Consider the following 12574-nt stretch of genomic DNA (forward strand, 5'->3'; position numbering starts at 1 on the left):
ACTTGTGATTGAGGGCCAAACTCACAGCCATAACAGTCCTGTTGCAGACTTTGTAGATTTAGCCTTTCTCTATCTTCTTCAAAAACCTCTTCAATCACTTAGGCTCCTTACTTGATTAGCTACAGAATCCATTCATCCCACCAGTTCAATTCTGCCTATTTGCCGTCTCTCCTCCCAGTACATTCATAGACTTTCAATGTAGGTTTTATTTTGGCTTTGTTTTCTACAATAAACTTTCATAAGGAAACAGAAATAAGTAACATGACAAGTTGCATGAAATCTGAGAAAACCCTCAGAGAGAGTTCTCTGAATTCTTTCATGTGTCCTCTCAGGCATCATTCTTTGTTGCAGATCTAGACCTATGCTCTCCAGCTGGGCCTTTTTATCATCTCTGGCTGGGAGACTCAAGAGTCATCCTACTACCTTCACAGGGAGACAGCTGGTCTAATTTTCAGATTTGTAAACCAAAATGTTAAGTACCAGATACATTGCGCATGTACACACACATACACACACACACCCCTAGCGATACCTCTGTTCAGCACAAAGGTATAGGGCAATTATGTTCATAATTTTATAGAAGCCTTTTAAGTTAAAAACTGCATTTTCCGGATCTTTTGCTACTCAGGTTCCATGTGTGATACAGATTTTTTTCTAAGAAGAAACATTTGATAGTTAGATATACAAAGAATTTCCAAAGATATTTGATTTCTAGATCTGTGGATTCCATGTGACTCTCCTGGAACTGAGCACATGTCTATTCTTAAGCCATGTCACAGGTTGTCCCTCCCTATTTCCTGATTCCACCGTAACACTTTCCCCACTCTGTAAAAGAAAAGATCACTCCCACGCTAGCTTTCAGACTGATTAGCTTCTAGAAGATACACCTTTCTCTTCTAATGTGTTCAATTTAATCATAATGTCTGATGCAGTTAACTGGATGATTTTTTTTTTTCTGGTACCAGGCGGGAATCAAACTCATGACCTTGAGCTTGCCAGGCAGGTGCTGTGCCACTGAGCTAAATCCCCAGCCCCTAACTGGATGATTTCTGATATTAATACATGGCTCTGATTCCCTTCTCCCCAAAAGCCAAACCCCATTTTTAAGTATATTCACAAACATTTGCAAAAGAAATACCACACCTTTTATGGTACTTCTTGCTTCCCAAGATTTTAGCATCTTATTTTATTGAACAAATAACAAAAAAAGAGCACAATTTATGTTATCTGAGTTTTATAATTATCTGTAAAAAATCAATAATCATATTCATCTGTATCATTTTAATTTGGACCTTGCTGATTTTAGTAATCTATATCATATAATTCTTTCCATAATTTATTTCTTAGTGGTTTTTATAATAGTCTTTGGAAGTATAAATCTAAGTAGTAAGATGTATTCCTTTAAAAATATACAATTAATTATTCATCAACAAAATTCTTATGTAGACTGAGTTATAATGAAAAATCTTGTGGTGCAAATGTTTTCAATATGTGAATACTTTAATACCATTAAGTATAGGTAGTAAAATTTCACCTTTGGAAATAACATTTTTTAAATTGGGTGTTTTGATGAGTTGAATTATGCTTCTCAAAAAATATGGATATTGAAGCCCTAATTGCTAATTGCTGAATCCTCAGAATGTAAGCTTATTTGGAGATAGGGCCATTGCAGATGCGATTAGTCAAAATGATGTAATAGTTCATACACTGTGTCAACTTGAGAAGTTTAGAAGTTTAAGTGACTCAAAGTGAGGGCCCAGCAAGGGGTCAGCGTCATCCTCATCCTGTGCAAGAGGAAGGCATGGAGATGGTGTGAGTGTTGCACCTGCCCTGGGTCGGGGGAGCCTGCTTACAATATAAAGGAGGGAAAGAGGCTTGCTCTCCCCACCACCACCTTTTCCTCTCGCTGCTTTTGCTGTCTTCTGCTGCCTGGAAGTGTTGCCCCTGTGCCATGCCACCCTGCCTTGGAGCCAGCAGATTACAGACTGAAAGCTCCACAAACTGTGAGCTAAATAATCGTTTCCGTCCTTAATTCTGGGCATCAGAGTATTTTGTCTCAGCAATAAGAGAAAAGTAACTAAGACAGATGACACCATAAGATGAAGTAGGGTGGACCCCATCCCTCTAGGGCTGGTGTCCAAATGAGAGGACAACCACATGAAGACACAGAGCCACCTGTAGGGCAACACTTGTAACAACAAAGGCAAAAATTGCAGGGAAGTCCCTGACAGCTAAAGAATGCCAGAGATTGCTGGAAAACCACCAAGAGCTGGGTAGAGGCAAGGAAGCATCCCCTATAGGTTCAAGAGGGAGACTGTGGCCTGCTGACACCTTGATTTGGGATTTCTAGCTTCCAGACTGAGAGTAAATTTCAGTTATTTTAAGCCACAGAGTTTGTGATACTTTGTTATGAAAGCTTCAGCAAACTAATACAGATGTTTTTCACACAAATGTAATTTCTACTTACAACGGCACTGTCACTTTTTGGTAAAAGGAGTTGGCCTTGTGCATCATTTAATGTTTTTTTTAAATTTGCCAGTTTCTGGCTAAGATACCAAGATGGAGCAATCAGGGTGTTGTAGAAAGCAGACATGAAGGTTCCTTTGGAGACAATAAGGCAGCCGTTTGGGGGGTTTAGAAAAGACGCCAGCTCTCATTAAAATATGATGGAACTTTTTCAACCAAAGTTCCAAGGACTAGCAAAGTAGAACCGAAAGCAAAACACCAATACTAAACATAATGGATCTTACATAAAACATGTTTTCTTTCCAATAACAACCATTCTGTTTTGTATTATTCATCACAAAACATTGTCAAACAATAGTATGGGAAAAATCTCTAATGCAATGTGCAGTAATTTATTTACAGAACATTCAGACTCTAAAATTAAATCAGTTTATTCCTCATGAGGAAAGCTAAGAGCAGTAGGAAAATTATCAGTAAACTTAACATTTAAACTAAATTATCAAGATTGCCTTAAAAAGCCTTACTTATATGAATTAGCATTACTTACTAGTTTCACATTTTTTCTAGTGAAAAATAGAAAACTTCACATAAATATAGAGAAGGTTTTACCTGTTTTGCTGTTGATATATACATGGTGTCTTGGTTACTTTTCTCTTGTTGCTGAGACAAAATACCCAACGCCCAAAATTAAGGAAGGAAAGGTTTATTTAGCTCACAGTTTGTGGAGGTTTCAGTCTATACTTGGCTGGCTCTGAGGCAGAGTGGCACATAGCAGAGGGTAAACATTCATGGCAGCAGAACAGCAAAGCAACAAGAGCAAAGGGAGGGAATCCAGGCAGGCTGCCTCCTTCCTTCCCTTACATTGTAAACAGGCTACCCCCACCCAGGAGGCCTGTAGCACTCACAGAATCTCCATGCCCTCCTCTCCAACAGGCTCAGAATGAATACAAAATAAGCACCCTGGCTCTCTGCTGAGTCACTTAGCCAAACCTCTAGACTCCCCAAGTTGACACAATGTATCAGTCATAACACATGGTAAGTTGGCCATTGCAATTAAATATATTCCTACTTATATTATTATAGTTTGTATAGTGAATGAAATTATTATTAACAATAATAGACTATATTTCTATTCTTACTATAAGCCAGTTTGAATTCTCATAGTAACCCAATTTATTATTACAATTTGGGGTAGATACAACATTATCCCCAATTTACAGAAAAGAAAACTGAGGCACTGAGAAATTATTCACCACATTACAGTTAGGTCTGGGGAAGAAAAACCCACAGGTGTTCCTAATAATCCCCAGTTGCTAACACTTATAGAGAAGAAAATGCATGTGAGAGTACCTTGATGTTATTTTCTTTTAATTTGGAAACTTTTATTCACCTTGACTTGACTTACACTGGAAATGAGGTTGGGGGTCTCTACAAACAAAACTGTTGCCCAAATCAGCTTCATGAGTGACCAGATGAGCAGTCACCCAGGGCTCTGCTCTTAGAAATACATAATTTTCTAAACAACAAGACTCACATTTTCATCTTGCACTGGGCTTCACAAATTATGTAATCAGCTCTGACTTACAATGGCAGCGCACAGATGAAGTTTTATTTCTTGTATTCATGCTTTAAACCTTGCTTTATTTTGGGGAATACGATTTTATTGATAAAAAAGCTCTGGTTGCAAAAATGAGAGTTCTGATTAGTAGGGAGTATTGGATGTTGCCATTTACATTGTAAATATTCTAAAACCAAGGGAGTTCAACTTGCATCTCTTTAAACTGATATGTGAGGAAATGGGATCATCTGATCCCCAGCTAGTTGCCACATTCAGAAATGAGATGGTTGTCATGGGAATGCATAATAGCATGTTTATTTGGATTGAATGTGAAGTCAGAGTCAGACTTTTCCTGACAAAAAAGAAGCTGCTTTGACAATGAATAGTAGCTTTGCTTGTTAGATACGATAAACATATGTCTTAGTTTACCGAGGGTGGTCATGTCTTATGCTTGTTGTCCTGGCATAATTGGTAATCCATTACCATTAGGTTATATGGAGCAGAATTTCCATGAATTAACAAGTGAAATCCCTACATTTAACATTTTGACCTCCCGCCTTAGAAAAAGCATGTGATAAAGGTATGTAAAAGGGTGCCTTAAAATTAACATTTAATGTTTTTAAACCTTTCTAAGTATGTCAGGTTACACAGGCACCTCTAAAAGGCAGTCAGTACAACTAAAGGTCATTTGATGAGTATTGATAAAATGTTTTTATCATAATTCAGAGAAATTGAAAATCAGGGAACAAATTCTTTTACAAGTCAGGTGACTTTTTTTTCACCAAATACAAGGAGAACCTGATCAGCCGATAATGTGCTAAGCATAAATTTTATGATGGAGACTGTGTGATTTGAGGCACACATCTTTACTGGATTCCTAAGGATTAAGCAAATGTACTCATAAAACTCATTGTGATCCCATCTACTTATTTAGATGATCCCAGAGTTTCTCAGAGACCATATTTTTTAAAAAGGGAGCATGGAAATCCAGTTTGTCATTGCTCTAATACTCATTTATAGACACAGACTGAAAAAAGGACAAAACTAGTCAGTGAAAGTCTCCGATGACAGAACGATATTCACATAGTTTTGAAGTGTCTCCCCACAAAACACCTGCTAATTACAGAGTGGAAAAATACAACTTTATAGTGGAGAATCCTAGCAGACATCACATTAGTTATGTGATAACAGCTTCACTGGCAATGGGACAACTCAAATTATGTATGTACCCATGACCAGACGGAGAAACCAGTACCTGCTCTGTAACACCACTACCAAAATGCATGCCTAGATTCTAATTATGAGAGAATATCCAACAAACCCCAATGAGGAAGAGTCTACAATGTAAGTGACCTGTAATCTGCAGGGTGTCATTGTCACAAAGTCAAGAAAGTTTGAAGAAATCTTTCAGACTGAAGGAGTCTAAATAGACATGCAACTAAATATGTGCTCTAGAGCAGGTACATTTACTATAAAAAGGATATGTTTGGAAAAATTGATGAAGTTTTAAGAAGGCCTGAGGATAGGATGGTGCTAACAGATCAACATTAATTTCTTAATTCGGATTGGTTGGGCTACATTCATACTCTTGTCAGTAGAAACTGTACACAAAGTATTTCATTTTTGTCTACATATATCCTTGCCGTTAAAACAAATATCCCAAACTGGATACAAGTAATGTAGATGTATTTCTTATAGTTCTGAAACCTGGGAATTGCAAGACCAAGGTGACTGCAGGTTTGATATCTGGAGAGAGTCCAGTCTTTGTTTCCAAGATGGTGATCTGAAAGCTGTGTCCTCACATGGTAAAAAGAAAAATGGGCAAAAGAATCTAGCCAGTTGCCTTTAGTTCTTTTGTAATAACAATGCTAGTCTTACACATGATTTAATTAACTCCTAAAACCCCACCTCTTAATACACTGGGTCTTAGTTTCCAACATATTGGTTTAGGTGAGACACATTCAAATAGTAGCAAAAGTAATAGAGTATCATTTTGGGAGCTTATTCTCAAGTGATTAAGCAAGCAGAAAAGTCTCTGGATTATTCTTATAACAAAAAAAAACAAAAGAGAATCATCTATGCTCCCTCATCACTCAGAATATACCTAAAGTACTGACCATGCCCAACACATCCCTGCACAGTCTCTTGCCTCTTCTCTTGCACTTTATCTTCAAATTCCTCCTTTCTCTTCTCCAGCTACACAGACCTTCCTGCTTTTCCTCCAACCCAGTAGGTACATGCCCATATCAAGGCCATTGTAGTAGCTCTTCTTTTGCCTGGAATGTCCTCCACCAAAAGTCCATCTACTCAGCTCACTCATCTTCTTCCAGTCTTTTTTCAAAGATCATCATCATTTCAGATGCAATAATGACCACTGCTATGATTCCTGAACCTAAGTTTTATGTTGAAATTTAATTGCCATTGTGATGCTGTTAGGAAGAGGGACCTTTAAGAGGTCAATTAAGGATTCCACCTGCATGAATGGACTAATACTGTTATTTCAGCAGTGGTTTAGTCGTTGTGAAAGTGGATTTGTTATAAAAGCAAACTCTGTCCATATGTTCTATGCCCCTGTCTTTTGTTTGCTTTCTCACCGTGTGAGGCCCTCTGCCGTGTAGTAACACAGCAAGAAGGTCCGTACCAGATGGAATCATTTGATCTCAGACCTCTCAGCCTCCAGAACCAACAATTAGTCTGTGGCATTCTGTTATAGCAGCAAAAAAAGGACTAGAACAACTACCTTATTTTTAAAAGTAAAAAAGTTCATCTTCTTCCCACGCTCTTGACTCCCAAACCCTATTCTAGCTGCTTTGCTTCTTTTTCCCAGAGCATTTATCCCCTCCTGCATAACACATAATATAATTGCATTTTATGTTTATTATTCATTGTCTGTATCTCCTACTAGTATATAAGCTCCATGGGGAACAGGAATTCTTATTTTCTTCACTGATTTATCCCAAGTTTCTGGAACAGAGTATGGGCACATAAATATTCATGGAATAAATTAAAGATCTCCAATTTGGGGTGAGGGATATATTCAAAATATTTTGTAGATTTTTTAATGTCTCAAAAAAAATGGACTTTTTAAAAAGAGAATGCAAAATGCAGAACTTCTATTTCTGCCAATATAAGACTGAAAAAATCCGAAGTATAAACGATTTAGAAATTCTGGGCAAAGCATAAAAACATACCTTTAAATACATAATTGAAGTACAAAAAAGCAAAGGAAAGTCCTAAGAGAGAAAATAAAAATGAAAAGCTACAGCAAAACAAAATACGGTTGTGTGGTTATCTTACTTGCCCATATCTTAGCTCAGGGATAGAAAACTAGAATATGTGCACACAGCAGTGTGGAGGGGGAACTGAGATCCAGCCCCTGCACACACACACACACACACACACACACACACACACATACATGCAAGCACCTGCATATGAATCCAAGACTATCACAGAGCTACATCCTCAAATAATTACAGAGACAGGAAAAGTGTGTCCTACATTTTATTGAAATTAGCCTTGGTTAGAAAACTAGACGAAAGCCAAGAACTAGACACCTCAATAACAATTATTAATGAAGAATCTTTTAGAAAGACGAAGAGAAAGCTCTTAACCCAAGTGGCCTCAGAAGTCAAGCAAAACTACCCAAAAGCAGAGTAAATCTTTACATACTTCCTACCATAAAATTTAATCCTCCCAATTACTTGAGGAAGATGGAATAAATTCCTGTTCCTTAAAATTAGTGGATTCCAGAATCTAGGGAAGTGCTCAAAAAGGAAAAAGGAAAAAACAAAACCTCAGATTCACAGGATATACCAAAGGCACATGGGAATCAAATGAAAGTTTCCACTGACCAAAGGTAAGTAATAAATAAAATAGTACTGGATTATAATCCAAAGTAGAAATAGCAATGGTCCCTATTAATGTAAACAAGTATGGAAAGGAGATGAATGCCCCTTGCAGAAATAGCTTATGTGCATACTCTACCTTCAAAGAGATGTGTTTGCAAGGAGAGGGATATAACGTCCCCTCCTGAGGTGCAGGCTGCACAATGACTTGTGTGAGAAATGCAGAACTACTATATAGAAAAAGAAGGAGGGAAGAGCAACTGTAGAATAGAGAAACCTGACAGACTCTGCCTCAGCCAGTGATTAAGGTCAAATCAACAGTCACAAATTATGCTGGCAACATGTAGGCTCGGTGTTACATGATGAAAATGGCACTTCACCTCTGTGATCTTCCTACTGAAAACCCAAACTCCAGTGTAAACACGAAAGGGACATCAGACAGATTCCAACAGGCAAGCATCCTGTACCCAACCAGCACTCTTCAAACCTGTCATCAAAAGCAAGAAATGTCTAAGGAACTGTCACGGCCAAAAGGAATGTAAGGAGACTTGACAGCTAAGTGTGTGATGGGAACCTGCATGTGATCCTGGAACAGAAAAGGGACACTTGGTTAAAAACTAAAGAAATCTGAGTAAACTATAGACCTTGATTAATAATTTATCAATTCATTATCAGTTGATTAACTACAACAAATTTAGTACACCAGAGTAACATGTTCATAGTAGGGAAACTGTCAGGAAGGGGGATGGAAGGAATATATGAAAATTCACTCTGTTTTTCTAGAAATCAAAATTTAATCTAAAATATAAATTCTACTATAAAAGTTAGGGTTATGAAAATAAATAGGGCTTAACAATCAATATCCATCATTATTTCATTACAACTGTTAAACTGGAACAAATTTCTACCTTTAAATCCAATAAGAATTTACAGGAAATAAGTAATCTCCCCTAATCCATAGGGGCTACATTTCAAGACCCCCAGTCGATACCTGAAACCACAGACAGCTCTGAACTATATGTGTACTACATTTTTCCTATATATGTCTATGACAAAGTCAAGAACATTCATCTTTGCACTTAGTGGAAGTGTTTTATGGCCTTTCTTTGGCATATCCAAACTGCCAAATTGTACTTTGGTACTCTTATTAAGTAACATTAGGATTATTTGAACATAAGCACTGAGATACCCCAACAGTCTGTCTAAAAACCCAGAGGGCATGCATAGTGTGGGTACACTATAGAAAGGGATGCAGGATGCAGGATGGAGCAGAATGCATGAGATGTCATCAAGCTACTCAGAATGATGCACAGAAACATGAATTGTTCATTTCTAGAAATGTCCGTTTAATATTTTCAGACAATGGTTGACAGAAGGTAAGAAACCATGGAAAGTGAAACAAAAGATAAGGGAAGAGACCATATACAGCCTACAAGATTATGTGAAAAGATGTCAAAGGGATCTGATCGCAAAATGATCCAGCTTCTTCAATAAACTGTGAGAAAAGAAGTGACAAATGAGGAACAAATTAAAAGAAATTTAGGAGACATACAAATTAATCAGATGTGGGGACCCTATCTGAACCCTGACAAGCAAACTTCACCTCCTCACTTTGCTCATTCTCTCTCCCAGGCTTGCTGAGTTCACCTGTCAAAACTGTTTGCACCTAAGCTCATGTCTTAGGGTCTACTTTTGGAGAAACTCCAACAAAGATGTCCCTCATTAAGGCACTAGTTAAATTTTCCACATACAGCCCTGCAAAGCTTACTATACAACAATTAGATCTATATATGTTACTATGAGAAGATCTCAAAAAACTTGCTCTTTCTATAAATGAATTAATACAATGCATGCATATGTGTTAACATATAAACAATAATTTTTCTGGAAGTTTACATAAGAAAACTAACAGCGATTACTGCCTGTGGGCAAGCTCTTGTTGTGCTGGAAAACTGGTTATAAGGTTGTGAAAGACCTGACTTGTAGTAGTCACTAATTTTCATCATGTGAGTACTCCATACCACCATGTCTGATTTTGAGCTACCTGTGACTTAACAGGTTCCTAATAATTCCTAAACAACCATCCACTCTTGTTTGTTGTTGTTTTTTAGTATTTTGTTTTGGTACCTGGAATCAAACTCACAGCCTCCCACTCACCAGGCAGACACTGCACCATTGAGCTACATCCCCAGCCCCAGCCACCCATTCTTGTGACCCAAATGTAGGACATCGCTACCAGTGGGTGTGCAGGAATGCCATCATTTTACATGCTGGTTGAGTTTCTTTAAATTATGCTTTATAATAAATTTCATTTAAAAAGAAAACTAGTGAGCACATGCTAAGTTTTCCATTTCCAGTTCTGTGTTACACATAGCCTTGGAAATAAGCCCAGGTCCCTGAGCCCTGGCCGCAAAGGAAATCAGTCAGCAGCGATCAAGATGAAGGAAATGTGCTCTTTCTAGTCTCTTCCTTTCTGGGTTCTTATTAGATCCCGTGTTCATGAACAAAAAATAAAAGAATGCCAGCATGCAGTGAAGTCTCCTATGTGTACCTCCTTGTGCTCTTCAGTTTATAACAATGAAACACACCAGAAGGTGGGCTCATAAACAGGAAGACAAATGAACAGCACTGGGAGAAGTAGACAGGGACATTAAAATTTATGTGTCCATTTTTCTGCCCTGGTCATTCTTGAAAACTATCTCAGAGCCATTTTCTTTTAGAGTGCCTACTACTGCCAGATAATAAATCAGGTAATTCTTGAATCTGGCCTAATCCTCTTATGGTTATTCATCAAAAAGTCTGTCTTCTTGATTACAAAAAAAGATTCAGTAGAAAAGAACATTTAATTAGAAATCTAGAAACTAGCATTATAGTCCTAACACAGATACTATTGTGCTGCAAAAGTCTGAAGAGATCTCTTAACCTTCTGGGCCTCAGTTTTCCTCATCTATAAAATAAGAACTTTGAGCTATAAGGTTTCTGAGAACCTCCTTGGTTTAATAAAACTCACAGTTGCATTATTTCTGGTGATCAAACCCTCTCAAACAAATTCATTCCTTTCAAGAACTCAGATCCTCTCAAAAGCCCTTGGGTCAAATTGAAAGGGTAAAAGAAGAGCCAGCGCCTCCGTGTGGAAAGTAGGTGCATGGCACCAGGGCCCGAGGCAATGGAGAAACAAATTCCTGCAGGTACCACAGGACCACAGCCTGCACTTGGGTAACATGCCATCAGTGCCCACCAGCTCGGGACATTAGGACTGAAAGCCCCACCTACGGGCAGTGTTAATCCTTCTGCAACACCCCTCCTGTTTGAGCTCCATAGAGTTCTTCATAAAGTCCCCAGTGAAGTTCTCTGGTCCTGCTCCCAGATCACTTTTACCTCTGTCTCCTCAAAATCCTCCTTCCTTAAGACTTTCCTCACGAGGATTCTTTCATCCATCAAAAGTCAGCAATATCTGAGCAAGGCTCTGAGCCACATAGATATAAAAGAGGAGCATGGGATCCTCCTGACTCTTGTCAAGGAAAGAAAGTGAATGAGAATGACTAAAGGGGATGACATTATTACTGTGGTCCCTGGTGGCAAAAGAAAGCAAACTCTACCTACGGCGAGATCGGAGAAGACTCAGATACAGGAAAGGCCAATAGTAGCTTCCCCAGTCATAGTTTAAAACTTTATAAGTTTATCAGTTGACTTTTTACAAAGCCAAAGAACCATTCCCTTGAGTCTGTGGGAGAACGGAAACAGCAAAAGACGATAATTTTCTCTAAAAGCAGAGGCCTCACTCTGTCACTAGGATTGTTAGGGAGTACAGATCCCTAGAAATAATCACAAAGATCTTCCACATCACTTTTCAGAGCATAAAATGCTTCTTGGTACATTACCTAATCTGATTTTGACAAGCTGGAAGTTATTGTTGTCACCGGGAAAGACATACAGGGGGGTAAGGCGCTCTGCATGCAGGCCTGGCCTCTACTAACCCACCAGCTTGTGACTTAAGGGAGTCAGCTGCTTGTCTCAGGGCTTGGTGTTGTCTTTCTCTGACAAATGAGGAATCTGAAGCTCGGGTGAACTAAGCGATGTATCCCTGTCAACAAAGGACAACATGGGAATGGACTGGAAAGAATGAAGACTTGAAGAAGCAGCTTCTCTACTATAGGGTATAGTGTTAACATAAAAAGGATAAAGTAATACAAAGGGCTACAATAGGCAGGTGGGCAGAGAAGACAACAGGTTTAGATGATAGGAAATCCCTCACTGAAAAACTAACACGAGTTATTGATAAGAGGTTAACTATGTGAATTCTCACCCAACTGGAATCTAAGCAAATATGCAAAATAAGCAAGCAAAATAAGGACTCTGGGGGCTGGGGATTTAGCTCAGCGGCAAAGCGCCTGCCTGGCAAGCGCAAGGTCGTGGGTTCAGTTCCCAGCACCGGAAAAAAACAAAAAACAAAAAACAAAAAAAACAAAATAAGGACTCTGACTCATACATGTGACTTCTTCTAAGCCCAAATTGAGAGATGACCTTGAGTCATAGCAGGTTGTCAAGGCCTCCCAAAAGAAGTCATTAAGACACATCCTGTGGCTTTTCTCAGTACTTCAACTAGCCATAGGGCCATAGCCTAGAAGTTGAGTCCAGGCACTTAAGAACTCCTTGTTTAAAATAATTACCTTACATTTTTACACTAGTTCTACAGCTTAAA

Source organism: Chinchilla lanigera, unplaced genomic scaffold (assembly GCF_000276665.1).
Source record: "Chinchilla lanigera isolate Chin_1 unplaced genomic scaffold, ChiLan1.0 scaffold00067, whole genome shotgun sequence".
Classification (NCBI taxonomy): domain Eukaryota; kingdom Metazoa; phylum Chordata; class Mammalia; order Rodentia; family Chinchillidae; genus Chinchilla; species Chinchilla lanigera.